Here is a 27941-nt window from a genome sequence, read left to right on the forward strand (position 1 = left end):
GCTTCTTTTAAAAACACATCAAGCAAGGGTTACTCCAAGCGGAGTCTCCCTTTTTTCCAAAAATTGGGCCACACAGACACCCCATCAGTGGCAGCACTTGTGCCCTAGTTGCAAACAGGATGTTTTGATTTGCATCAAGCACATTCCAAATCCACAAGCATTTACTCTCCCCAGGATGACACAGGGGTAGTAAATTCCTTCTGGATCCATGACTTGTTCATTTTGATGAACGTCAGTCTGTCCACATTGTCACTGGACAGACGCGTGCGCTTATCTGTCAGCACACACCCAGCAGCACTGAAGACACGTTCAGAGACAACGCTGGCAGCTGGACACGACAAAATCTCCAAGGCGTAACTGGAGAGCTCTGGCCATTTTTCTAGATTTGAAGCCCAAAAGGAGCAAGGCTCCATTTGCAAAGTCATGGCATCGATGTTCATTTGGAGATACTCCTGTATCATCCTCTCCAGCCGTTGACTATGTGTCAGACTTGTTGTCTCTGGTGGCCTTGCAAAAGAGGGTCTAAAAAAATTATGAAAAGATTCCATAAAATTGCTGTTACCAGCACCAGATACGGTCCTACTGGTACGGGTAGACTGTTGAAGATGACGAGACCGTCCCATGTTTGTCAAGTTACAACTGGGAGATTCCCTCCCTGCACCTGCACGGTTGTTTGGTGGAAAAGCCGAGCTAAGATCGAGTAACAGCTTCTGCTGATACTCCTGCATACGTGCGTCCCTTTCTATGGCTGGAATTATGTCACAAAATTTGGACTTGTACCGGGGATCTAATAGTGTGGCAATCCAGTAGTCATCATCACTTCTAATTTTGACAATACGACTGTCATGTTGGAGGTAGTGCAACAAAAAGGCACTCATGTGTCTTGCGCAGCCATGCGGACCAAGTCCACGCTGTGTTTGTGGCATAGAGGTGCTACCCGTTCTTTCTTCCTCTGACATCTCCCCCCAACCTCTTTCAACTGAAATTTGACCAAGGTCTCCCTCATCCGCTGAGTCTTCCATGTCCATGGACAGTTCGTCCTCCATTTCTTCATGTTCTCCTGCACCTTCCTCAACATTTCGCCTGCTACTATGCGCCCTTGTCGATCCCTGTCCCCCATGGTCCCATGCCTGCTGCGTTGGTGATGATGAACGTCTGGACCTTGGTGATGTTGTTGTCCCTTGCGCATATGAATCCTCCTGTAGTTCCTCCCCTTCATGTTGTCCCACCCCCTGACTCCGAATAGTGTTTAGCGTGTGCTCCAGCATGTAAATGACTGGAATCGTCATGCTGATAATGGCATTGTCAGCGCTAAACATATTCGTCGCCATGTCAAAACTGTGCAGAAGGGTGCATAGGTCCTTGATCTGAGACCACTCCATCAGGGTGATCTGCCCCACCTCTGCATCTCGTTGGCCCAGGCTATACGTCATGACGTATTGCACCAGGGCTCTGCGGTGCTGCCACAGTCGCTGTAACATGTGGAGAGTTGAATTCCAGCGTGTCGCCACATCGCATTTCAGGCGATGAACCGGCAGGCCGAAAGACTTCTGGAGCGATGCAAGTCGCTCAGCTGCGGCGCTTGAACGGCGGAAGTGAGCAGACAGTTTTCGTGCCCTGTTCAGAAGGCCATCTAGGCCGGGATAGTGTGTTAAAAATTGCTGGACGACAAGGTTCAACACGTGAGCCATACAAGGTACGTGTGTCACCTTGCCCAGGCGAAGGGCCGCACCCAGGTTTGCAGCATTGTCGCACACGGCCTTACCAGGCTGCAGGTTGAGTGGAGACAACCATTTATTAAACTCGGACCGCAGAGCTGACCACAACTCCTCAGCTGTGTGACTCTTATTCCCAAGACATGTCAAGCTAAAGACCGCCTGATGCTGTTGCGCTCTGCTGCCAGCATAGTAATGAGGGGTGCGTGATTCCTTCTGCGCAGTGAGAACGCTGGTGGCCTGACCAGGCAGGCTTGGGGCGGAGGTGGAGGACCCAGATGAGGTGGAGGATGCAGAAGCAGTGGCGGAACTTGGACAGACAGAGGATTGACACACAAGTCGTGGGGACGGCAAGACTTGTGCAGCAGACCCTTCACCATCTATCACCATAGTTACCCAGTGCCCAGTCAGCGACATGTAACGTCCCTGTCCATGCTTACTGGTCCAAGTATCGGTGGTGAAATGCACCCGTTCACACACAGAGTTTCTCAAGGAAGCGGTGATGTTGTGTGCGACATGCTGGTGTAGCGCGGGCACACCTTTCTTAGAGAAGTAGTGGCGACTAGGCATCTGGTACTGGGGCACAGCGACAGACATAAGGTCTCTAAAATCCTGTGTGTCCACTAGGCGGAAAGGCAGCATTTCGGTAGCCAACAGCTTACAGAGGGATAGAGTCAACCTCTTAGCTTTGTCATGGGTCGCAGGAAGTGGCCTTTTATTTGACCACATCTGAGGGACAGAGATCTGGCTGCTGTGTGTAGACGGTGTTGAGTAGGGTGTCCCTAGAAAAATGCAGGTTTGTGAGGAAAGTGCAGGCGGAGACATGATGTTGCCTTCATCCAACGTTGGTGCTATCGATGTCTGAGAGAGCTGTACACACTCACTTGTTTCCCCTTCCAAACCAACTGACGACCTACCAAGCAAACTGCCTGTTACGGTTACAGTGGTGGAAGTTGTGCGTGGAAAAACAGGTGTGACAGCTGTCCCCACAGTCCTAGAAGATGAAGAGCGCGCGGATGCACTGGAAGGGGCAGGCGGTGGATGGTTCGCTCCGCTTGGCCGCATTGCAGCACAGTGAGCTTCCCACCGGGACCTATGATATTTATTCATGTGACGATTCATGGAAGAAGTTGTCAAACTGCTGAGGTTTTGACCTCTACTAAGAGAATCATGACAAAGTTTACAGATCACATAATTTGGGCGATCTTTTTCTATGTCAAAAAAGGACCAGGCTAGGCAAGGCTTAGAGGCCATGCGACCTGTTGATCCACCCCGAATAATGCTCATAGGCAGAGTGGTGGCTGAGGATGCAGTTGTAGACGTGCTACCAGTGCTCCGACTCTGTCCAGGAAGGCGCAAGGTAACTTCGTCGTCGGTTACATCCTCCTCCACCGCCTCTGTTGACCTCCTCGAGTGTCTGACTGTGGGTTGACAGTAGGTGGGATCTAGAACTTCATCATCAATTGTTGTGTTTGCACTCCCCTCCCCCTCAGACCGAGCCTCTTCTTGCCCTGACCGAATATTTAAGTTGTCATCCCAATCGGGTATCTGCGTCTCATCTTCATCAGTATGTTCCTCATTGTCTATAACCACAGGTGTTACAGTTTGTGACAAAGGGTCAACATTATGCTCAGAAACTTGGTCCTCACGGCCTGAATCAGAGTCATAAAGGTTCTGGGCATCACTGCAGACCATTTCCTGTTCTGTACTCACTGTAGCTTGGGAGCAGACCTCTGATTCCCAGGCTATAGTGTGACTGAACAGCTCTGCAGACTCAGCCATCTCAGTTCCACCATACTGTGCAGGGCTGATGGAGACTTCAGAGCTGGGAGAAAGCAAGTTTGATTGGGATGACAACTTAGAGGACTGGTGTTTGTTGGATGCGGAACTTGAAGTGGCTGAGAGGGCACTTGTTGGACCACTTGAGATCCATTCAAGCATTTTCCTTTTTTGGCCATCATCTACCTTTGTTCCTGTTGTTCGTGTCCGTAAAAAAGGGAGCACATCGGATTGTCCACGGTAAGTAGTAGACATCTTACTTTTTGCTGGTAGATGGTCTATCTTCAGCAGATGATAATGGAGCTTTGCCACCTTCCCCACGGACAAACCCTTTTTTTCCTTTTCCACCACGCCTCTTCCCCTTTCCACCAGCATCTGTCATTTTGCCACTCATGTTGATTGCGACAAGATTGCGCACTTAAAATGTGGTATTAAAAATTGAGAGGTGGTGTAGATTGCAGCGGTGGTCTAGCTTTATTAACAGCTGAATAATAAAGAATAATTATCCCTAACAATGCAACTACGGCCCTTAAAGTGGCAGCAGTGTTTGCTAGTATAATGGCTTAGTTATAATGAGTTGGAGTGTGCAATGCAGGTAGAGGTGCTGCAAATGTCTTTGCACTAGTGGGACTATAGCAAAGTCCAATAGCCACGCTTAGGATGCCACTAGGTACACTGAGTGTTTGCTAGTATAATGGCTTAGTTATCATGAGTTGGAGTGTGCAATGCAGGCAGACGCGCTCTGCAAATGTCTTTGCACTAGTGTGACTATAGCAAAGTCCAATAGCCACGTATAGGATGCCACTAGGTACACTGAGTGTTTGCTAGTATAATGGCTTAGTTATCATGAGTTGGAGTGTGCAATGCAGGCAGACGCGCTCTGCAAATGTCTTTGCACTAGTGTGACTATAGCAAAGTCCAATAGCCACGTATAGGATGCCACTAGGTACACTGAGTGTTTGCTAGTATAATGGCTTAGTTATAATGAGTTGGAGTGTGCAATGCAGGCAGAGGTGCTGCAAATGTCTTTGCACTAGTGTGACTATAGCAAAGTCCAATAGCCACGTATAGGATGCCACTAGGTACACTGAGTGTTTGCTAGTATAATGGCTTAATTATAATGAGTTGGAGTGTGCAATGCAGGCAGACGCGCTCTGCAAATGTCTTTGCACTAGTGTGACTATAGCAAAGTCCAATAGCCACGTATAGGATGCCACTAGGTACACTGAGTGTTTGCTAGTATAATGGCTTAGGTATCATGAGTTGGAGTGTGCAATGCAGGTAGAGGTGCTGCAAATGTCTTTGCACTAGTGTGACTATAGCAAAGTCCAATAGCCACGTATAGGATGCCACTAGGTACACTGAGTGTTTGCTAGTATAATGGCTTAGTTATAATGAGTTGGAGTGTGCAATGCAGGCAGAGGTGCTGCAAATGTCTTTGCACTAGTGTGACTATAGCAAAGTCCAATAGCCACGTATAGGATGCCACTAGGTACACTGAGTGTTTGCTAGTATAATGGCTTAGTTATAATGAGTTGGAGTGTGCAATGCAGGCAGACGCGCTCTGCAAATGTCTTTGCACTAGTGTGACTATAGCAAAGTCCAATAGCCACGTATAGGATGCCACTAGGTACACTGAGTGTTTGCTAGTATAATGGCTTAGTTATCATGAGTTGGAGTGTGCAATGCAGGTAGAGGTGCTGCAAATGTCTTTGCACTAGTGTGACTATAGCAAAGTCCAATAGCCACGTATAGGATGCCACTAGGTACACTGAGTGTTTGCTAGTATAATGGCTTAGTTATCATGAGTTGGAGTGTGCAATGCAGGCAGACGCGCTCTGCAAATGTCTTTGCACTAGTGTGACTATAGCAAAGTCCAATAGCCACGTATAGGATGCCACTAGGTACACTGAGTGTTTGCTAGTATAATGGCTTAGTTATAATGAGTTGGAGTGTGCAATGCAGGCAGACGCGCTCTGCAAATGTCTTTGCACTAGTGTGACTATAGCAAAGTCCAATAGCCACGTATAGGATGCCACTAGGTACACTGAGTGTTTGCTAGTATAATGGCTTAGTTATCATGAGTTGGAGTGTGCAATCCAGGTAGAGGTGCTGCAAATGTCTTTGCACTAGTGTGACTATAGCAAAGTCCAATAGCCACGTATAGGATGCCACTAGGTACACTGAGTGTTTGCTAGTATAATGGCTTAGTTATCATGAGTTGGAGTGTGCAATGCAGGCAGACGCGCTCTGCAAATGTCTTTGCACTAGTGTGACTATAGCAAAGTCCAATAGCCACGTATAGGATGCCACTAGGTACACAGAGTGTTTGCTAGTATAATGGCTTAGTTATAATGAGTTGGAGTGTGCAATGCAGGCAGAGGTGCTGCAAATGTCTTTGCACTAGTGTGACTATAGCAAAGTCCAATAGCCACGTATAGGATGCCACTAGGTACACTGAGTGTTTGCTAGTATAATGGCTTAGTTATCATGAGTTGGAGTGTGCAATGCAGGCAGACGCGCTCTGCAAATGTCTTTGCACTAGTGTGACTATAGCAAAGTCCTATAGCCACGTATAGGATGCCACTAGGTACACTGAGTGTTTGCTAGTATAATGGCTTACTTATCATGAGTTGGAGTGTGCAATGCAGGCAGAGGTGCTGCAAATGTCTTTGCACTAGTGTGACTATAGCAAAGTCCAATAGCCACGTATAGGATGCCACTAGGTACACTGAGTGTTTGCTAGTATAATGGCTTAGTTATAATGAGTTGGAGTGTGCAATGCAGGCAGACGCGCTCTGCAAATGTCTTTGCACTAGTGTGACTATAGCAAAGTCCAATAGCCACGTATAGGATGCCACTAGGTACACTGAGTGTTTGCTAGTATAATGGCTTAGTTATCATGAGTTGGAGTGTGCAATGCAGGCAGAGGTGCTGCAAATGTCTTTGCACTAGTGTGACTATAGCAAAGTCCAATAGCCACGTATAGGATGCCACTAGGTACACTGAGTGTTTGCTAGTATAATGGCTTAGTTATAATGAGTTGGAGTGTGCAATGCAGGCAGACGCGCTCTGCAAATGTCTTTGCACTAGTGTGACTATAGCAAAGTCCAATAGCCACGTATAGGATGCCACTAGGTACACTGAGTGTTTGCTAGTATAATGGCTTAGTTATAATGAGTTGGAGTGTGCAATGCAGGCAGAGGTGCTGCAAATGTCTTTGCACTAGTGTGACTATAGCAAAGTCCAATAGCCACGTATAGGATGCCACTAGGTACACTGAGTGTTTGCTAGTATAATGGCTTAATTATAATGAGTTGGAGTGTGCAATGCAGGCAGACGCGCTCTGCAAATGTCTTTGCACTAGTGTGACTATAGCAAAGTCCAATAGCCACGTATAGGATGCCACTAGGTACACTGAGTGTTTGCTAGTATAATGGCTTAGGTATCATGAGTTGGAGTGTGCAATGCAGGTAGAGGTGCTGCAAATGTCTTTGCACTAGTGTGACTATAGCAAAGTCCAATAGCCACGTATAGGATGCCACTAGGTACACTGAGTGTTTGCTAGTATAATGGCTTAGTTATAATGAGTTGGAGTGTGCAATGCAGGCAGAGGTGCTGCAAATGTCTTTGCACTAGTGTGACTATAGCAAAGTCCAATAGCCACGTATAGGATGCCACTAGGTACACTGAGTGTTTGCTAGTATAATGGCTTAGTTATAATGAGTTGGAGTGTGCAATGCAGGCAGACGCGCTCTGCAAATGTCTTTGCACTAGTGTGACTATAGCAAAGTCCAATAGCCACGTATAGGATGCCACTAGGTACACTGAGTGTTTGCTAGTATAATGGCTTAGTTATCATGAGTTGGAGTGTGCAATGCAGGTAGAGGTGCTGCAAATGTCTTTGCACTAGTGTGACTATAGCAAAGTCCAATAGCCACGTATAGGATGCCACTAGGTACACTGAGTGTTTGCTAGTATAATGGCTTAGTTATCATGAGTTGGAGTGTGCAATGCAGGCAGACGCGCTCTGCAAATGTCTTTGCACTAGTGTGACTATAGCAAAGTCCAATAGCCACGTATAGGATGCCACTAGGTACACTGAGTGTTTGCTAGTATAATGGCTTAGTTATAATGAGTTGGAGTGTGCAATGCAGGCAGACGCGCTCTGCAAATGTCTTTGCACTAGTGTGACTATAGCAAAGTCCAATAGCCACGTATAGGATGCCACTAGGTACACTGAGTGTTTGCTAGTATAATGGCTTAGTTATCATGAGTTGGAGTGTGCAATCCAGGTAGAGGTGCTGCAAATGTCTTTGCACTAGTGTGACTATAGCAAAGTCCAATAGCCACGTATAGGATGCCACTAGGTACACTGAGTGTTTGCTAGTATAATGGCTTAGTTATCATGAGTTGGAGTGTGCAATGCAGGCAGACGCGCTCTGCAAATGTCTTTGCACTAGTGTGACTATAGCAAAGTCCAATAGCCACGTATAGGATGCCACTAGGTACACAGAGTGTTTGCTAGTATAATGGCTTAGTTATAACGAGTTGGAGTGTGCAATGCAGGCAGAGGTGCTGCAAATGTCTTTGCACTAGTGTGACTATAGCAAAGTCCAATAGCCACGTATAGGATGCCACTAGGTACACTGAGTGTTTGCTAGTATAATGGCTTAGTTATCATGAGTTGGAGTGTGCAATGCAGGCAGACGCGCTCTGCAAATGTCTTTGCACTAGTGTGACTATAGCAAAGTCCTATAGCCACGTATAGGATGCCACTAGGTACACTGAGTGTTTGCTAGTATAATGGCTTAGTTATCATGAGTTGGAGTGTGCAATGCAGGTAGAGGTGCTGCAAATGTCTTTGCACTAGTGTGACTATAGCAAAGTCCAATAGCCACGTATAGGATGCCACTAGGTACACTGAGTGTTTGCTAGTATAATGGCTTAGTTATCATGAGTTGGAGTGTGCAATGCAGGCAGACGCGCTCTGCAAATGTCTTTGCACTAATGTGACTATAGCAAAGTCCAATAGCCACGTATAGGATGCCACTAGGTACACTGAGTGTTTGCTAGTATAATGGCTTAGTTATAATGAGTTGGAGTGTGCAATGCAGGCAGAGGTGCTGCAAATGTCTTTGCACTAGTGTGACTATAGCAAAGTCCAATAGCCACGTATAGGATGCCACTAGGTACACTGAGTGTTTGCTAGTATAATGGCTTAGTTATAATGAGTTGGAGTGTGCAATGCAGGCAGACGCGCTCTGCAAATGTCTTTGCACTAGTGTGACTATAGCAAAGTCCAATAGCCACGTATAGGATGCCACTAGGTACACTGAGTGTTTGCTAGTATAATGGCTTAGTTATAATGAGTTGGAGTGTGCAATGCAGGGAGACGTGCTGCAAATGTCTTTGCACTAGTGTGACTATAGCAAAGTCCAATAGCCACGTATAGGATGCCACTAGGTACACTGAGTGTTTGCTAGTATAATGGCTTAGTTATCATGAGTTGGAGTGTGCAATGCAGGTAGAGGTGCTGCAAATGTCTTTGCACTAGTGTGACTATAGCAAAGTCCAATAGCCACGTATAGGATGCCACTAGGTACACTGAGTGTTTGCTAGTATAATGGCTTAGTTATCATGAGTTGGAGTGTGCAATGCAGGCAGACGCGCTCTGCAAATGTCTTTGCACTAGTGTGACTATAGCAAAGTCCAATAGCCACGTATAGGATGCCACTAGGTACACTGAGTGTTTGCTAGTATAATGGCTTAGTTATCATGAGTTGGAGTGTGCAATGCAGGCAGAGGTGCTGCAAATGTCTTTGCACTAGTGTGACTATAGCAAAGTCCAATAGCCACGTATAGGATGCCACTAGGTACACTGAGTGTTTGCTAGTATAATGGCTTAGTTATAATGAGTTGGAGTGTGCAATGCAGGCAGACGCGCTCTGCAAATGTCTTTGCACTAGTGTGACTATAGCAAAGTCCAATAGCCACGTATAGGATGCCACTAGGTACACTGAGTGTTTGCTAGTATAATGGCTTAGTTATAATGAGTTGGAGTGTGCAATGCAGGTAGAGGTGCTGCAAATGTCTTTGCACTAGTGTGACTATAGCAAAGTCCAATAGCCACGTATAGGATGCCACTAGGTACACTGAGTGTTTGATAGTATAATGGCTTAGTTATCATGAGTTGGAGTGTGCAGAGGACAGGAGGGTACAGTGCCAGGATTTTGGGGCTCTGGGTAGAGGAATGGAAGCCTGCCTTTCTATCCCTCCTAATAGGGAAATGCAGGGAGGAAATCCCTGACCTTGGCTACACAGACGCTGGCGCTGTTTTCAGGACCTGTCACCTTAACTCTGACCCTGCCGGTTTGAGCCCTTAAAAGGACTGATAGAAAGTGCTATCCCTATGCTGTCCAGCGCTGTGTATGGAGCGCATACAGCTGTATCAGCGATAGGACTCAAGACGGAGCTGCGACAGTGATGTCTGACACCAAAGACGCAGAAGAGATAATGGCGTCCTGGAGGAAAATGTCCGTTTTTATAATGCAGGGACATGTGACATGGACATCCTATCACACATGCCGTTGCTTCTCTGGCTAAAAGTCCACTTAGCTGTGTGTGTGTCTGGGATTGGCTGACATGCTGGCCCACCCCACAAGACGCGCGCGCTTAGGGAAGGAAGACAAGAAAAAAAAAAAAAAATGGCGATCGCCATTATAGAAACAGCAGTGATCTGAAGGCGCTGTTCACGCACACTATACACTGAAATGTCATAATAGTGTGATTCACAGAGTGACTTACACTATTACAGCAGAAACCAAGCTAGGATTTAGCTGGTTTTTTGCTGCTAGAACCGTTCTCGAACGTTTCTAGAACTATCGAGCTTTTGCAAAAAGCTCGAGTTCTAGTTCGATCTAGAACATGCCCCAAAATCACTCGAGCCTAGAACTGGAGAACCACGAACCACGAACCGCGCTCAACTCTAGTTAAAATGCTAATTTGCCTTAAAAACCTAGAAATAAGGTGCCATATTTGAGGGTAAGGGTGCTTTGAAGTAATGTTGCCGACTAAGCTGTAGTGTGTGTACATGAGGAATAAGTCTTTTTCTGCTCCTTATATGTCTTGTATTCTGCATTTCACCAGTTTTCCTCTCTACAAGCTCTATCTTTAAATGTTCTGTGAAAATGGATGGGGATAGTCTATCTACTATGATCTCTTCCATACACAGCAGACAGAGCAGGTTTCCTGGACTTAATTCCTCAGTTACCATACAGATGAATGCAGCAGAAGTATGGAGTAAATTATAGAGCTATAGTAATCAGTGTAGATGTGAATCCAGCTCTGAGTTAAGTTAAAAGACTTGTTAGAAAGCTCAGCACATTCTTTCTGGGTCTCACTCTGCCTGTTTTCTCACTCTGCCTCCTCTATCCCTTCTCCATAGAGTATAGAAAAGATGTAATCTGACACCATGGTGATTTGGCAGGATGTTTTATCTCGATCACAATGGAGTTGAGCTGTTTTTTTCCAGAGTGGATGATTAATTCAGGAGGCATGCTAGAGAAAGAATTGGCTGATAAGTGGAGGAAAAAAAGCTAATTTCTTTGATAACGTATATTACAAAATTTCTTACATTTGACTGTGTACTGTAAGCTACATTTGTTAAAAGTACAGTTCCCGTTGAAGTAATTTTACTGATTGGTAAGGTATTGCTCTTACTTTATGCTGTATGCAGTGTTAAGAATCTGCAATAGATAAAACCTAGTCTTGCTATGTGAAATGCCAAAGAAAAGCTGTTCAAATGATAAAGCATCCTTGGGAATCCTGACAATAATCTTGGGTGTTGGCCAAACATATAGGAAAATAAGTTGGAGATGCTGGGGATTGAACCCAGGACCTCACACATGCGAAGCGAGCGCTCTACCACTGAGCTACATCCCCAAAAGGTAGCCAAAGAAGGACACATTTCGCATATACTGATTTTATGCAGTGACTTTCGGAACAACATACTGAAAAGAAAATGTTGGCGATAGTAGGCAGTGTGATCTTTGAGCTTAAAAGATAACCTTGGAGATGCCGGGGATTGAACCCGGGACCTCACACATGCAAAGCGTGCGCTCTACCACTGAGCTACATCCCCACTTTTTCACTTCATAAAAAACACTTGCACCAACTTGGTCAATATCTTTTAGTAAAGGCTTGTCATTTGCTTTACCACTCAATCACCTTTACCAAATAACTGCGTTTGTTTGCCACATTTTTACAGATAAAACAAGAGACCTAGTTGGCATGAAAAGTAATCTATACAAAAGGACCAGGCTCCTCCCTTCCACAAGCTTCCGACACATCAGCACAACTCTGGAATCTATTGCCAAGGTAGAAACATAGTACGTTTCCCACTATAATCATAATGAGATCAGGTCAGAAATAGTGGGTGAATCTATCTATAGGGCTGGTGTAGTTTCCTAATAGAGGCACAAGCATTTACAGCTTTAAAATGGCCATGGCACTTTCGGAAGCTTTTTGTGTTAAAATGCTAATTTGCCTTAAAAACCTAGAAATAAGGTGCCATATTTGAGGGTAAGGGTGCTTTGAAGTAATGTTGCCGACTAAGCTGTAGTGTGTGTACATGAGGAATAAGTCTTTTTCTGCTCCTTATATGTCTTGTATTCTGCATTTCACCAGTTTTCCTCTCTACAAGCTCTATCTTTAAATGTTCTGTGAAAATGGATGGGGATAGTCTATCTACTATGATCTCTTCCATACACAGCAGACAGAGCAGGTTTCCAGGACTTAATTCCTCAGTTACCATACAGATGAATGCAGCAGAAGTATGGAGTAAATTATAGAGCTATAGTAATCAGTGTAGATGTGAATCCAGCTCTGAGTTAAGTTAAAAGACTTGTTAGAAAGCTCAGCACATTCTTTCTGGGTCTCACGCTGCCTGTTTTCTCACTCTGCCTCCTCTATCCCTTCTCCATAGAGTATAGAAAAGGTGTAATCTGACACCATGGTGATTTGGCAGGATGTTTTATCTCGATCACAATGGAGTTGAGCTGTTTTTTTCCAGAGTGGATGATTAATTCAGGAGGCATGCTAGAGAAAGAATTGGCTGATAAATGGAGGAAAAAAAGCTAATTTCTTTGATAACGTATATTACAAAATTTCTTACATTTGACTGTGTACTGTAAGCTACATTTGTTAAAAGTACAATTCCCGTTGAAGTAATTTTACTGATTGGTAAGGTATTGCTCTTACTTTATGCTGTATGCAGTGTTAAGAATCTGCAATAGATAAAACCTAGTCTTGCTATGTGAAATGCCAAAGAAAAGCTGTTCAAATGATAAAGCATCCTTGGGAGTCCTGACAATAATCTTGGGTGTTGGCCAAACATATAGGAAAATAAGTTGGAGATGCTGGGGATTGAACCCAGGACCTCACACATGCGAAGCGAGCGCTCTACCACTGAGCTACATCCCCAAAAGGTAGCCAAAGAGTGACACATTTCACATATACTGATTTTATGCAGTGACTTTCGGAACAACATACTGAAAAGAAAATGTTGGCGATAGTAGGCAGTGTGATCTTTGAGCTTAAAAGATAACCTTGGAGATGCCGGGGATTGAACCCGGGACCTCACACATGCAAAGCGTGCGCTCTACCACTGAGCTACATCCCCACTTTTTCACTTCATAAAAAACACTTGCACCAAATTGGTCAATATCTTTTAGTAAAGGCTTGTCATTTGCTTTACCACTCAATCACCTTTACCAAATAACTGCGTTTGTTTGCCACATTTTTACAGATAAAACAAGAGACCTAGTTGGCATGAAAAGTAATCTATACAAAAGGACCAGGCTCCTCCCTTCCACAAGCTTCCGACACATCAGCACAACTCTGGAATCTATTGCCAAGGTAGAAACATAGTACGTTTTCCACTATAATCATAATGAGATCAGGTCAGAAATAGTGGGTGAATCTATCTATAGGGCTGGTGTAGTTTCCTAATAGAGGCACAAGCATTTACAGCTTTAAAATGGCCATGGCACTTTCGGAAGCTTCTTGTGTTAAAATGCTAATTTGCCTTAAAAACCTAGAAATAAGGTGCCATATTTGAGGGTAAGGGTGCTTTGAAGTAATGTTGCCGACTAAGCTGTAGTGTGTGTACATGAGGAATAAGTCTTTTTCTGATCCTTATATGTCTTGTATTCTGCATTTCACCAGTTTTCCTCTCTACAAGCTCTATCTTTAAATGTTCTGTGAAAATGGATGGGGATAGTCTATCTACTATGATCTCTTCCATACACAGCAGACAGAGCAGGTTTCCAGGACTTAATTCCTCAGTTACCATACAGATGAATGCAGCAGAAGTATGGAGTAAATTATAGAGCTATAGTAATCAGTGTAGATGTGAATCCAGCTCTGAGTTAAGTTAAAAGGCTTGTTAGAAAGCTCAGCACATTCTTTCTGGGTCTCACGCTGCCTGTTTTCTCACTCTGCCTCCTCTATCCCTTCTCCATAGAGTATAGAAAAGGTGTAATCTGACACCATGGTGGTTTGGCAGGATGTTTTATCTCGATCACAATGGAGTTGAGCTGTTTTTTTCCAGAGTGAATGATTAATTCAGGAGGCATGCTAGAGAAAGAATTGGCTGATAAGTGGAGGAAAAAAAGCTAATTTCTTTGATAACGTATATTACAAAATTTCTTACATTTGACTGTGTACTGTAAGCTACATTTGTTAAAAGTACAGTTCCCGTTGAAGTAATTTTACTGATTGGTAAGGTATTGCTCTTACTTTATGCTGTATGCAGTGTTAAGAATCTGCAATAGATAAAACCTAGTCTTGCTATGTGAAATGCCAAAGAAAAGCTGTTCAAATGATAAAGCATCCTTGGGAGTCCTGACAATAATCTTGGGTGTTGGCCAAACATATAGGAAAATAAGTTGGAGATGCTGGGGATTGAACCCAGGACCTCACACATGCGAAGCGAGCGCTCTACGACTGAGCTACATCCCCAAAAGGTAGCCAAAGAAGGACACATTTCGCATATACTGATTTTATGCAGTGACTTTCGGAACAACATACTGAAAAGAAAATGTTGGCGATTGTAGGCAGTGTGATCTTTGAGCTTAAAAGATAACCTTGGAGATGCCGGGGATCGAACCCGGGACCTCACACATGCAAAGCGTGCGCTCTACCACTGAGCTACATCCCCACTTTTTCATTTCATAAAAAACACTTGCACCAAATTGGTCAATATCTTTTAGTAAAGGCTTGTCATTTGCTTTACCACTCAATCACCTTTACCAAATAACTGCGTTTGTTTGCCACATTTTTACAGATAAAACAAGAGACCTAGTTGGCATGAAAAGTAATCTATACAAAAGGACCAGGCTCCTCCCTTCCACAAGCTTCCGACACATCAGCACAACTCTGGAATCTATTGCCAAGGTAGAAACATAGTACGTTTCCCACTATAATCATAATGAGATCAGGTCAGAAATAGTGGGTGAATCTATCTATAGGGCTGGTGTAGTTTCCTAATAGAGGCACAAGCATTTACAGCTTTAAAATGGCCATGGCACTTTCGGAAGCTTCTTGTGTTAAAATGCTAATTTGCCTTAAAAACCTAGAAATAAGGTGCCATATTTGAGGGTAAGGGTGCTTTGAAGTAATGTTGCCGACTAAGCTGTAGTGTGTGTACATGAGGAATAAGTCTTTTTCTGCTCCTTATATGTCTTGTATTCTGCATTTCACCAGTTTTCCTCTCTACAAGCTCTATCTTTAAATGTTCTGTGAAAATGGATGGGGATAGTCTATCTACTATGATCTCTTCCATACACAGCAGACAGAGCAGGTTTCCAGGACTTAATTCCTCAGTTACCATACAGATGAATGCAGCAGAAGTATGGAGTAAATTATAGAGCTATAGTAATCAGTGTAGATGTGAATCCAGCTCTGAGTTAAGTTAAAAGACTTGTTAGAAAGCTCAGCACATTCTTTCTGGGTCTCACTCTGCCTGTTTTCTCACTCTGCCTCCTCTATCCCTTCTCCATAGAGTATAGAAAAGGTGTAATCTGACACCATGGTGATTTGGCAGGATGTTTTATCTCGATCACAATGGAGTTGAGCTGTTTTTTTCCAGAGTGGATGATTAATTCAGGAGGCATGCTAGAGAAAGAATTGGCTGATAAGTGGAGGAAAAAAAGCTAATTTCTTTGATAACGTATATTACAAAATTTCTTACATTTGACTGTGTACTGTAAGCTACATTTGTTAAAAGTACAGTTCCCGTTGAAGTAATTTTACTGATTGGTAAGGTATTGCTCTTACTTTATGCTGTATGCAGTGTTAAGAATCTGCAATAGATAAAACCTAGTCTTGCTATGTGAAATGCCAAAGAAAAGCTGTTCAAATGATAAAGCATCCTTGGGAGTCCTGACAATAATCTTGGGTGTTGGCCAAACATATAGGAAAATAAGTTGGAGATGCTGGGGATTGAACCCAGGACCTCACACATGCGAAGCGAGCGCTCTACCACTGAGCTACATCCCCAAAAGGTAGCCAAAGAAGGACAGATTTCGCATATACTGATTTTATGCAGTGACTTTCGGAACAACATACGGAAAAGAAAATGTTGGCGATAGTAGGCAGTGTGATCTTTGAGCTGAAAAGATAACCTTGGAGATGCCGGGGATCGAACCCGGGACCTCACACATGCAAAGCGTGCGCTCTACCACTGAGCTACATCCCCACTTTTGCACTTCATAAAAAACACTTGCACCAAATTGGTCAATATCTTTTAGTAAAGGCTTGTCATTTGCTTTACCACTCAATCACCTTTACCAAATAACTGCGTTTGTTTGCCACATTTTTACAGATAAAACAAGAGACCTAGTTGGCATGAAAAGTAATCTATACAAAAGGACCAGGCTCCTCCCTTCCACAAGCTTCCGACACATCAGCACAACTCTGGAATCTATTGCCAAGGTAGAAACATAGTACGTTTCCCACTATAATCATAATGAGATCAGGTCAGAAATAGTGGGTGAATCTATCTATAGGGCTGGTGTAGTTTCCTAATAGAGGCACAAGCATTTACAGCTTTAAAATGGCCATGGCACTTTCGGAAGCTTCTTGTGTTAAAATGCTAATTTGCCTTAAAAACCTAGAAATAAGGTGCCATATTTGAGGGTAAGGGTGCTTTGAAGTAATGTTGCCGACTAAGCTGTAGTGTGTGTACATGAGGAATAAGTCTTTTTCTGCTCCTTATATGTCTTGTATTCTGCATTTCACCAGTTTTCCTCTCTACAAGCTCTATCTTTAAATGTTCTGTGAAAATGGATGGGGATAGTCTATCTACTATGATCTCTTCCATACACAGCAGACAGAGCAGGTTTCCAGGACTTAATTCCTCAGTTACCATACAGATGAATGCAGCAGAAGTATGGAGTAAATTATAGAGCTATAGTAATCAGTGTAGATGTGAATCCAGCTCTGAGTTAAGTTAAAAGACTTGTTAGAAAGCTCAGCACATTCTTTCTGGGTCTCACTCTGCCTGTTTTCTCACTCTGCCTCCTCTATCCCTTCTCCATAGAGTATAGAAAAGGTGTAATCTGACACCATGGTGATTTGGCAGGATGTTTTATCTCGATCACAATGGAGTTGAGCTGTTTTTTTCCAGAGTGGATGATTAATTCAGGAGGCATGCTAGAGAAAGAATTGGCTGATAAGTGGAGGAAAAAAAGCTAATTTCTTTGATAACGTATATTACAAAATTTCTTACATTTGACTGTGTACTGTAAGCTACATTTGTTAAAAGTACAGTTCCCGTTGAAGTAATTTTACTGATTGGTAAGGTATTGCTCTTACTTTATGCTGTATGCAGTGTTAAGAATCTGCAATAGATAAAACCTAGTCTTGCTATGTGAAATGCCAAAGAAAAGCTGTTCAAATGATAAAGCATCCTTGGGAGTCCTGACAATAATCTTGGGTGTTGGCCAAACATATAGGAAAATAAGTTGGAGATGCTGGGGATTGAACCCAGGACCTCACACATGCAAAGCGAGCGCTCTACCACTGAGCTACATCCCCAAAAGGTAGCCAAAGAAGGACAGATTTCGCATATACTGATTTTATGCAGTGACTTTCGGAACAACATACTGAAAAGAAAATGTTGGCGATAGTAGGCAGTGTGATCTTTGAGCTTAAAAGATAACCTTGGAGATGCCGGGGATTGAACCCGGGACCTCACACATGCAAAGCGTGCGCTATATCACTGAGCTACATCCCCACTTTTTCACTTCATAAAAAACACTTGCACCAAATTGGTCAATATCTTTTAGTAAAGGCTTGTCATTTGCTTTACCACTCAATCACCTTTACCAAATAACTGCGTTTGTTTGCCACATTTTTGCAGATAAAACAAGAGACCTAGTTGGCATGAAAAGTAATCTATACAAAAGGACCAGGCTCCTCCCTTCCACAAGCTTCCGACACATCAGCACAACTCTGGAATCTATTGCCAAGGTAGAAACATAGTACGTTTCCCACTATAATCATAATGAGATCAGGTCAGAAATAGTGGGTGAATCTATCTATAGGGCTGGTGTAGTTTCCTAATAGAGGCACAAGCATTTACAGCTTTAAAATGGCCATGGCACTTTCGGAAGCTTCTTGTGTTAAAATGCTAATTTGCCTTAAAAACCTAGAAATAAGGTGCCATATTTGAGGGTAAGGGTGCTTTGAAGTAATGTTGCCGACTAAGCTGTAGTGGGTGTACATGAGGAATAAGTCTTTTTCTGCTCCTTATATGTCTTGTATTCTGCATTTCACCAGTTTTCCTCTCTACAAGCTCTATCTTTAAATGTTCTGTGAAAATGGATGGGGATAGTCTATCTACTATGATCTCTTCCATACACAGCAAACAGAGCAGGTTTCCAGGACTTAACTCCTCAGTTACCATACAGATGAATGCAGCAGAAGTATGGAGTAAATTATAGAGCTATAGTAATCAGTGTAGATGTGAATCCAGCTCTGAGTTAAGTTAAAAGACTTGTTAGAAAGCTCAGCACATTCTTTCTGGGTCTCACTCTGCCTGTTTTCTCACTCTGCCTCCTCTATCCCTTCTCCATAGAGTATAGAAAAGGTGTAATCTGACACCATGGTGATTTGGCAGGATGTTTTATCTCGATCACAATGGAGTTGAGCTGTTTTTTTCCAGAGTGGATGATTAATTCAGGAGGCATGCTAGAGAAAGAATTGGCTGATAAGTGGAGGAAAAAAAGCTAATTTCTTTGATAACGTATATTACAAAATTTCTTACATTTGACTGTGTACTGTAAGCTACATTTGTTAAAAGTACAGTTCCCGTTGAAGTAATTTTACTGATTGGTAAGGTATTGCTCTTACTTTATGCTGTATGCAGTGTTAAGAAGCTGCAATAGATAAAACCTAGTCTTGCTATGTGAAATGCCAAAGAAAAGCTGTTCAAATGATAAAGCATCCTTGGGAGTCCTGACAATAATCTTGGGTGTTGGCCAAACATATAGGAAAATAAGTTGGAGATGCTGGGGATTGTTACGGTTGCTGCGAGCACTGGAGACTAAGTCCAGATTTCTTACTACTGCACATGTGCGAGCGCTGGAGACTAAGTCCAGATTTCTTGCTACTGCACATGTGCGAGCGCTGGAGACTAAGTCCAGATTTCTTGCTACTGCACATGTGCGAGCGCCGGAGACTAAGTCCTATCTTGGAGCCATTGCACATGTGCGGGTGACATCATCGCTGACACGAGGTCACATGTCTCTGACACCTTCTATGCCGATTGGTCGCTGGTCATGTGCTTGTGATGCCTTGCTCGGTGATAGGCCAGCATGACGTCACTCCTGTCGTTCTGGCAGCGGATTGGCTCTGGTGTCCTCCATCTTGGATGAGGCACAGAGTCTATATAAGACCCTGACACACGCCGCATGGCGCTCAGTCCTCTTGGTTCATGCATAAGAGTAGACGCTCTGTGCGCGTTCCTCTAGGCATTCCTCTGTCTATGCTAGGTGAGCGCTACCGGCAGGGTAGCGTTCTTATACCTTACAGCTTCAGCTGCTGTCCGTATCCTTACCTCTTAGGGGAGCGGACATAGGCAGGTGCCTGAGGCACATGGTCTGGCTGGGCCTTGTGGTTCGACTCGTAGGTGGACGTTGCCGCTAGGGTAACGTTCCTTATACTGCGTCTGGCAGTTGTTCGTATCCTCGCACACTAGGGGAGCGAACAGAGGTAGGAGCTTTGTGCGGCTTACGCTGCTGTTCGTCTCTTTTGCACCACTAGAAGAGCGGACCTAGGCAGGTGCCATATCTAGTGGTTCGTGTCCTCGCACACTAGTGGAGCGAACGCAGGTAGGAGCTTTGTGCGGCTTACGCTGCTGTTCGTCTCTTTTGCACCACTAGAAGAGCGGACCTAGGTAGGTGCCATTTCGCACACATTGCCTTTGTCTCTGTGATTATTAACAGAGATCATTCCACACACCCTCCAAGTAAGGGAGGAATTGCTTTACTTACTTATTATATCCTTCTGTGAGTTAACAGAGGTATTGCACTCTGCCATAGTCTGCAGCAGAGTCTTTGCACGGTGGACCCTGACTGTCTGATACTCCTTTAGGTTATCAGACAGCCCCCCGTAACATTAGGACTGAGCCAAGGGTCTGGCAGTTATGGCAGAATATCAGCAGTTACACCATTACATACAAGTACTTGAGTCACGGCTCAAGAGTATAGAGGATAAACCTCAGACCATGGTGACATCTGCACATGATCCTCGACTTGCTCTGCCAAACAGATATTCTGGCGATGCCAGATCATGTCGTGGTTTCATTAGTCAGTGTCAGATACACCTAGAGGTCAACTCTTCTCGCTTCTCTACGGAGAGGTCCAGAGTAGGCTTTATCATCTCCTTACTTCAGGACAAAGCCTTAGAATGGGCGACTCCCTTATGGGAGCGCTCTGATGTGGTTACTCTGAGACATCAAGACTTTCTTGATGCTCTTAAGGCGGTATTCATGGGTCCGCAGGTTACCCATGATGCGGCCCTGAGACTGTTAGATCTATCTCAGGGTTCGTTATCCACTAGTTCTTATGCCATTGCTTTTAGAACTCTTGTGGCAGAACTAGATTGGCCAGAGAAGGTGTTGATTCCTATCTTCTGGAGAGGGTTGGCAGGCTATGTCAAGGATGCTCTTGCTACTCGTGAGGTCCCTGCTTCTCTGGAGGACTTGATCACAGTAGCAACGAGGATCGATGTACGCCATAAGGAACGTAGACTCGAGGTCTCTTCCTCACGCCCTAAGCATCGGGCTATTCCAGTTGTTGAGGGTCCACTACCATCTTCCTCAGCATCTGAAACATCTCCCACTCCTATGGAGTTAGGTCATACGTCTTCCAGACTACGCAAGTCTGGTCCTCCTATATGTTACGTATGTCGTCAGGCTGGGCACTATGCCAACAAGTGTCCTAGTCGTCAGGGAAACTCCCTGGCCTAGTAACCATTAGAGGGGGGTTACTAGAGACGTCTTCTGCACCCTCTAAGTGTTGTATCCCAGGTCAGCTCTCGTTATCTGAGAATACATGGCCTATTATGGCTTTTGTGGATTCCGGAGCTGACGGGACTTTTGTGTCCTCAGGATTTGTAAAGGGACACAATATTCCCTCTATCATGTTAGAGGCGCCTATTCCTGTCCGTGTTGTTAATGGAACTATGTTGTCTGACTCCATTACATTGAGGACAGTTCCCTTGCGCCTTTCCCTGTCTCAGGGTCACATAGAGGAGATTTCTTTTCTTGTTTTGCCTGAGGGTATAGACGACATCCTTCTGGGTCTCCCATGGCTTCGGACTCATGCTCCTCACATTGACTGGGAGTCTGACAGCATTATTAGTTGGGGTTCGAAATGTCAGTCCCGATGTCTTCCCTTACCACCTAAGGTCATTGCGGTTGCATCTACTGATCTCTCTCCCATACCTACACCCTATCTGGAATTCGCTGACGTGTTCTCCAAACAGGGTGCTGAGGTTCTTCCACCCCATAGGCCGTATGACTGTGCCATAGACCTTATCCCAGGTTCGGTTCCACCTAAAGGCAGGGTTTACCCCCTGTCGATACCTGAGTCGGAGGCCATGTCGACCTATATAAGAGAGAGTTTAGAGAAGGGGTTCATTCGTAAGTCTGTCTCTCCCGCGGGAGCTGGGTTTTTCTTTGTTCGGAAGAAAGAGGGTGATTTGCGTCCCTGCATAGATTACAGGGGTCTCAACGCAATCACAATAAAGAACAAATACCCATTACCTTTAATTTCGGAGCTCTTTGACAGATTGAGAGGAGCTCAAGTTTTTACAAAGTTGGATCTGCGGGGTGCGTATAACTTGGTACGAATTCGAAAGGGTGACGAATGGAAGACCGCTTTTAACACCCGAGACGGTCACTATGAATACCTCGTCATGCCTTTTGGGTTATGTAATGCACCCGCAGTATTTCAGGACTTCGTAAACGATGTGTTCAAGGATTTACTGTTATCCTCAGTAGTGGTGTATCTGGACGACATCCTGATTTTTTCTCCTGATCTGGAGACTCATCGTCAGGATGTCGTTCGTGTCCTTTCCCGTTTAAGGGAGCACTCATTGTTTGCTAAACTCGAGAAATGTGTATTCGAGCAGTCCTCATTGCCTTTTTTGGGTTACATTATCTCACAAGAGGGCCTGGCTATGGATCCTGCGAAGCTCTCTGCTGTCCTGCAATGGTCCGAACCTCATTCCTTGAAGGCGGTGCAACGCTTCTTAGGATTCATAAATTATTACAGGCAGTTCATACCCCATTTTTCTACTTTGGTGGCCCCTTTGGTGGCCTTGACTAAGAAAGGTGCTAATCCCAAAGCCTGGTCTACTGAGACATCTCAGGCTTTTGAGGCAGTAAAAAGACACTTTTCAACTGCTCCCGTTCTTCAAAGACCCGATGAGAGTAAGCCCTTCCTCTTAGAGGTTGATGCCTCTTCAGTGGGTGCTGGTGCGGTCTTGTATCAAAAGAACGGTGCAGGTAGAAAAAGGCCGTGTTTCTTCTTTGCGAAAACCTTTTCACCAGCAGAGAGAAACTATACCATTGGGGATAGGGAACTGCTCGCCTTGAGATTAGCCTTGGAGGAGTGGCGTCACTTGCTGGAAGGAGCGAAACATCCTTTCCAGGTCTATACAGACCATAAGAATCTGACGTACTTACAAACCGCTCAGCGTCTGAATCCTCGCCAAGCCCGCTGGTCCTTGTTTTTCTCCCGCTTTCACTTCTCCATCAACTATCTGTCTGGGAGTAAGAATAACAAGGCAGACGCCCTGTCTCGCTCTATGCTTTCTACCCAGGAGGAGATTGACGAACCTCGTCTTATCCTTCCCTCCAGGGTTTTTCATACGCTCTCCCCTGTGACGTTAGACCAAATCCCACCGGGCAAGACCTTTGTTCCGCCTGATCGACAGAATGATATACTGTCATGGGCCCACACCTCAAAGGTGGGTGGGCATTTTGGTATTAGGCGGACACGAGAGTTACTGGAGAGGTGGTATTGGTGGCCACACTTAGCCAGCCACGTCAAGAGATATGTCGGTTCCTGCTACTCGTGTGCTCGCAACCGTCCATTACGGCAGAGACCGGCTGGACTCTTGCATCCTTTACCAGTGCCAGATAGACCATGGGAGGTGGTAGGCATGGACTTTGTGGGTGATCTTCCATGTTCACAGGGACATAGATTTGTGTGGGTCATTACGGACCATTTCTCCCGGATGGTTCATCTCGTACCGTTATCGAGAATCCCATCTTCCAGGGTACTAGCCAAACTATTCCTCAAGCATGTCTTTAGGCTTCACGGGATGCCAGATCGTATCATTTGTGATAGAGGCCCGCAATTTACTTCCCGTTTCTGGCGAGATCTTTGTAGCCTTCTGCAAATTGAGTTGAATCTATCTTCGGCATACCATCCGGAGACCAATGGTTTGGTTGAGCGTACCAATCAATCTATGATTATATACCTTCGACACTTTGTTGCTGAGAACCACGATAACTGGTCCTCCCTCCTACCCTGGGCAGAATTTGCCCTTAACAATTCGCTGGCTGAGGCCACTGGGCAGACACCGTTCGTACTCAATAATGGGCAACACCCTAGGGTACCGGTACCGTTTCCCGCTGCTGCACCTCCTCCTCTTGTGGCCGACTGGGCAACTAATGCCAGAGAGGTTTGGGATCGGACTCAAGAGTCGATCCAAGCAGCTAAGGACCGTATGAAGACGGTGTCCGATCGGTTTCGTCGCCCGGCTCCTGTCTTTTCTCCAGGGGACTTTGTGTGGCTCTCTGCAAAACACGTGAGACTTAGAGTGAGCTCTGTCAAATTTGCTCCTCGCTTCCTGGGTCCTTATGAGGTTCTTCGACAGGTAAATCCTGTAGTCTACCAATTGAAGTTACCCGTCCATCTTAAGATTCATGACAAATTCCATGTCTCACTGCTAAAGCCGGCTATTTTACCTCACGCTCGTGAAGTGCACTCTCCTGCCTCTGATACCTCTCGCTCTAGCTATGAGGTACGAGCCATAGTTGGTTCTAAGATGGTTAGAGGGCGCAGGTTCTTCTTGATAGATTGGGAGGGTTACGGCCCGGAACATCGCTCTTGGGAGCCTGAGGAGGCTGTCCATGCTCCCGACTTAGTTGCCGATTACCTGCGTCGCCGGGAGGGGGGCCCTTGAGGGGGAGGTACTGTTACGGTTGCTGCGAGCACTGGAGACTAAGTCCAGATTTCTTACTACTGCACATGTGCGAGCGCTGGAGACTAAGTCCAGATTTCTTGCTACTGCACATGTGCGAGCGCCGGAGACGAAGTCCTATCTTGGAGCCATTGCACATGTGCGGGTGACATCATCGCTGACACGAGGTCACATGTCTCTGACACCTTCTATGCCGATTGGTCGCTGGTCATGTGCTTGTGATGCCTTGCTCGGTGATAGGCCAGCATGACGTCACTCCTGTCGTTCTGGCAGCGGATTGGCTCTGGTGTCCTCCATCTTGGATGAGGCACAGAGTCTATATAAGACCCTGACACACGCCGCATGGCGCTCAGTCCTCTTGGTTCATGCATAAGAGTAGACGCTCTGTGCGCGTTCCTCTAGGCATTCCTCTGTCTATGCTAGGTGAGCGCTACCGGCAGGGTAGCGTTCTTATACCTTACAGCTTCAGCTGCTGTCCGTATCCTTACCTCTTAGGGGAGCGGACATAGGCAGGTGCCTGAGGCACATGGTCTGGCTGGGCCTTGTGGTTCGACTCGTAGGTGGACGTTGCCGCTAGGGTAACGTTCCTTATACTGCGTCTGGCAGTTGTTCGTATCCTCGCACACTAGGGGAGCGAACAGAGGTAGGAGCTTTGTGCGGCTTACGCTGCTGTTCGTCTCTTTTGCACCACTAGAAGAGCGGACCTAGGCAGGTGCCATATCTAGTGGTTCGTGTCCTCGCACACTAGTGGAGCGAACGCAGGTAGGAGCTTTGTGCGGCTTACGCTGCTGTTCGTCTCTTTTGCACCACTAGAAGAGCGGACCTAGGTAGGTGCCATTTCGCACACATTGCCTTTGTCTCTGTGATTATTAACAGAGATCATTCCACACACCCTCCAAGTAAGGGAGGAATTGCTTTACTTACTTATTATATCCTTCTGTGAGTTAACAGAGGTATTGCACTCTGCCATAGTCTGCAGCAGAGTCTTTGCACGGTGGACCCTGACTGTCTGATACTCCTTTAGGTTATCAGACAGCCCCCCGTAACATTAGGACTGAGCCAAGGGTCTGGCAGTTATGGCAGAATATCAGCAGTTACACCATTACATACAAGTACTTGAGTCACGGCTCAAGAGTATAGAGGATAAACCTCAGACCATGGTGACATCTGCACATGATCCTCGACTTGCTCTGCCAAACAGATATTCTGGCGATGCCAGATCATGTCGTGGTTTCATTAGTCAGTGTCAGATACACCTAGAGGTCAACTCTTCTCGCTTCTCTACGGAGAGGTCCAGAGTAGGCTTTATCATCTCCTTACTTCAGGACAAAGCCTTAGAATGGGCGACTCCCTTATGGGAGCGCTCTGATGTGGTTACTCTGAGACATCAAGACTTTCTTGATGCTCTTAAGGCGGTATTCATGGGTCCGCAGGTTACCCATGATGCGGCCCTGAGACTGTTAGATCTATCTCAGGGTTCGTTATCCACTAGTTCTTATGCCATTGCTTTTAGAACTCTTGTGGCAGAACTAGATTGGCCAGAGAAGGTGTTGATTCCTATCTTCTGGAGAGGGTTGGCAGGCTATGTCAAGGATGCTCTTGCTACTCGTGAGGTCCCTGCTTCTCTGGAGGACTTGATCACAGTAGCAACGAGGATCGATGTACGCCATAAGGAACGTAGACTCGAGGTCTCTTCCTCACGCCCTAAGCATGTTCGTCTCTTTTGCACCACTAGAAGAGCGGACCTAGGCAGGTGCCATATCTAGTGGTTCGTGTCCTCGCACACTAGTGGAGCGAACGCAGGTAGGAGCTTTGTGCGGCTTACGCTGCTGTTCGTCTCTTTTGCACCACTAGAAGAGCGGACCTAGGTAGGTGCCATTTCGCACACATTGCCTTTGTCTCTGTGATTATTAACAGAGATCATTCCACACACCCTCCAAGTAAGGGAGGAATTGCTTTACTTACTTATTATATCCTTCTGTGAGTTAACAGAGGTATTGCACTCTGCCATAGTCTGCAGCAGAGTCTTTGCACGGTGGACCCTGACTGTCTGATACTCCTTTAGGTTATCAGACAGCCCCCCGTAACAGGGATTGAACCCAGGACCTCACACATGCGAAGCGAGCGCTCTACCACTGAGCTACATCCCCAAAAGGTAGCCAAATATCTTTTAGTAAAGGCTTGTCATTTGCTTTACCACTCAATCACCTTTAGCAAATAACTGCGTTTGTTTGCCACATTTTTACAGATAAAACAAGAGACCTAGTTGGCATGAAAAGTAATCTATACAAAAGGACCAGGCTCCTCCCTTCCACAAGCTTCCGACACATCAGCACAACTCTGGAATCTATTGCCAAGGTAGAAACATAGTACGTTTCCCACTATAATCATAATGAGATCAGGTCAGAAATAGTGGGTGAATCTATCTATAGGGCTGGTGTAGTTTCCTAATAGAGGCACAAGCATTTACAGCTTTAAAATGGCCATGGCACTTTCGGAAGCTTTTTGTGTTAAAATGCTAATTTGCCTTAAAAACCTAGAAATAAGGTGCCATATTTGAGGGTAAGGGTGCTTTGAAGTAATGTTGCCGACTAAGCTGTAGTGTGTGTACATGAGGAATAAGTCTTTTTCTGCTCCTTATATGTCTTGTATTCTGCATTTCACCAGTTTTCCTCTCTACAAGCTCTATCTTTAAATGTTCTGTGAAAATGGATGGGGATAGTCTATCTACTATGATCTCTTCCATACACAGCAGACAGAGCAGGTTTCCAGGACTTAATTCCTCAGTTACCATACAGATGAATGCAGCAGAAGTATGGAGTAAATTATAGAGCTATAGTAATCAGTGTAGATGTGAATCCAGCTCTGAGTTAAGTTAAAAGACTTGTTAGAAAGCTCAGCACATTCTTTCTGGGTCTCACTCTGCCTGTTTTCTCACTCTGCCTCCTCTATCCCTTCTCCATAGAGTATAGAAAAGGTGTAATCTGACACCATGGTGATTTGGCAGGATGTTTTATCTCGATCACAATGGAGTTGAGCTGTTTTTTTCCAGAGTGGATGATTAATTCAGGAGGCATGCTAGAGAAAGAATTGGCTGATAAATGGAGGAAAAAAAGCTAATTTCTTTGATAACGTATATTACAAAATTTCTTACATTTGACTGTGTACTGTAAGCTACATTTGTTAAAAGTACAATTCCCGTTGAAGTAATTTTACTGATTGGTAAGGTATTGCTCTTACTTTATGCTGTATGCAGTGTTAAGAATCTGCAATAGATAAAACCTAGTCTTGCTATGTGAAATGCCAAAGAAAAGCTGTTCAAATGATAAAGCATCCTTGGGAGTCCTGACAATAATCTTGGGTGTTGGCCAAACATATAGGAAAATAAGTTGGAGATGCTGGGGATTGAACCCAGGACCTCACACATCTACCACTGAGCTACATCCCCAAAAGGTAGCCAAAGAGTGACACATTTCACATATACTGATTTTATGCAGTGACTTTCGGAACAACATACTGAAAAGAAAATGTTGGCGATAGTAGGCAGTGTGATCTTTGAGCTTAAAAGATAACCTTGGAGATGCCGGGGATTGAACCCGGGACCTCACACATGCAAAGCGTGCGCTCTACCACTGAGCTACATCCCCACTTTTTCACTTCATA

The 27941-nt window shown here is 44.9% G+C and overlaps 11 non-coding genes across 11 annotated transcripts; all 11 read right to left on the reverse strand.

The window, feature by feature from the left end:
• Positions 1-11366: 11366 nt before the first annotated feature.
• Positions 11367-11438, reverse strand: TRNAA-CGC (transfer RNA alanine (anticodon CGC)). Its single transcript has one exon. It is a non-coding gene; the product is annotated as a tRNA-Ala (tRNA).
• Positions 11439-11565: 127 nt separating this feature from the next.
• On the reverse strand, positions 11566-11637 carry TRNAA-UGC (transfer RNA alanine (anticodon UGC)). Its single transcript has one exon. It is a non-coding gene; the product is annotated as a tRNA-Ala (tRNA).
• A 1268-nt stretch (positions 11638-12905) lies between these two features.
• On the reverse strand, positions 12906-12977 carry TRNAA-CGC (transfer RNA alanine (anticodon CGC)). Its single transcript has one exon. It is a non-coding gene; the product is annotated as a tRNA-Ala (tRNA).
• A 127-nt stretch (positions 12978-13104) lies between these two features.
• Positions 13105-13176, reverse strand: TRNAA-UGC (transfer RNA alanine (anticodon UGC)). The gene has a single exon. It is a non-coding gene; the product is annotated as a tRNA-Ala (tRNA).
• A 1268-nt stretch (positions 13177-14444) lies between these two features.
• TRNAA-CGC (transfer RNA alanine (anticodon CGC)) lies at positions 14445-14516 on the reverse strand. Its single transcript has one exon. It is a non-coding gene; the product is annotated as a tRNA-Ala (tRNA).
• A 127-nt stretch (positions 14517-14643) lies between these two features.
• On the reverse strand, positions 14644-14715 carry TRNAA-UGC (transfer RNA alanine (anticodon UGC)). Its single transcript has one exon. It is a non-coding gene; the product is annotated as a tRNA-Ala (tRNA).
• A 1268-nt stretch (positions 14716-15983) lies between these two features.
• Positions 15984-16055, reverse strand: TRNAA-CGC (transfer RNA alanine (anticodon CGC)). Its single transcript has one exon. It is a non-coding gene; the product is annotated as a tRNA-Ala (tRNA).
• Positions 16056-16182: 127 nt separating this feature from the next.
• TRNAA-UGC (transfer RNA alanine (anticodon UGC)) lies at positions 16183-16254 on the reverse strand. The gene has a single exon. It is a non-coding gene; the product is annotated as a tRNA-Ala (tRNA).
• Positions 16255-17522: 1268 nt separating this feature from the next.
• On the reverse strand, positions 17523-17594 carry TRNAA-UGC (transfer RNA alanine (anticodon UGC)). The gene has a single exon. It is a non-coding gene; the product is annotated as a tRNA-Ala (tRNA).
• Positions 17595-17721: 127 nt separating this feature from the next.
• On the reverse strand, positions 17722-17793 carry TRNAA-UGC (transfer RNA alanine (anticodon UGC)). The gene has a single exon. It is a non-coding gene; the product is annotated as a tRNA-Ala (tRNA).
• Positions 17794-27853: 10060 nt separating this feature from the next.
• TRNAA-UGC (transfer RNA alanine (anticodon UGC)) lies at positions 27854-27925 on the reverse strand. The gene has a single exon. It is a non-coding gene; the product is annotated as a tRNA-Ala (tRNA).
• Between the last annotated feature and the right edge of the window lie 16 nt (positions 27926-27941).

Source organism: Anomaloglossus baeobatrachus, chromosome 1, assembly GCF_048569485.1.
Source record: "Anomaloglossus baeobatrachus isolate aAnoBae1 chromosome 1, aAnoBae1.hap1, whole genome shotgun sequence".
Lineage (NCBI taxonomy): Eukaryota > Metazoa > Chordata > Amphibia > Anura > Aromobatidae > Anomaloglossus > Anomaloglossus baeobatrachus.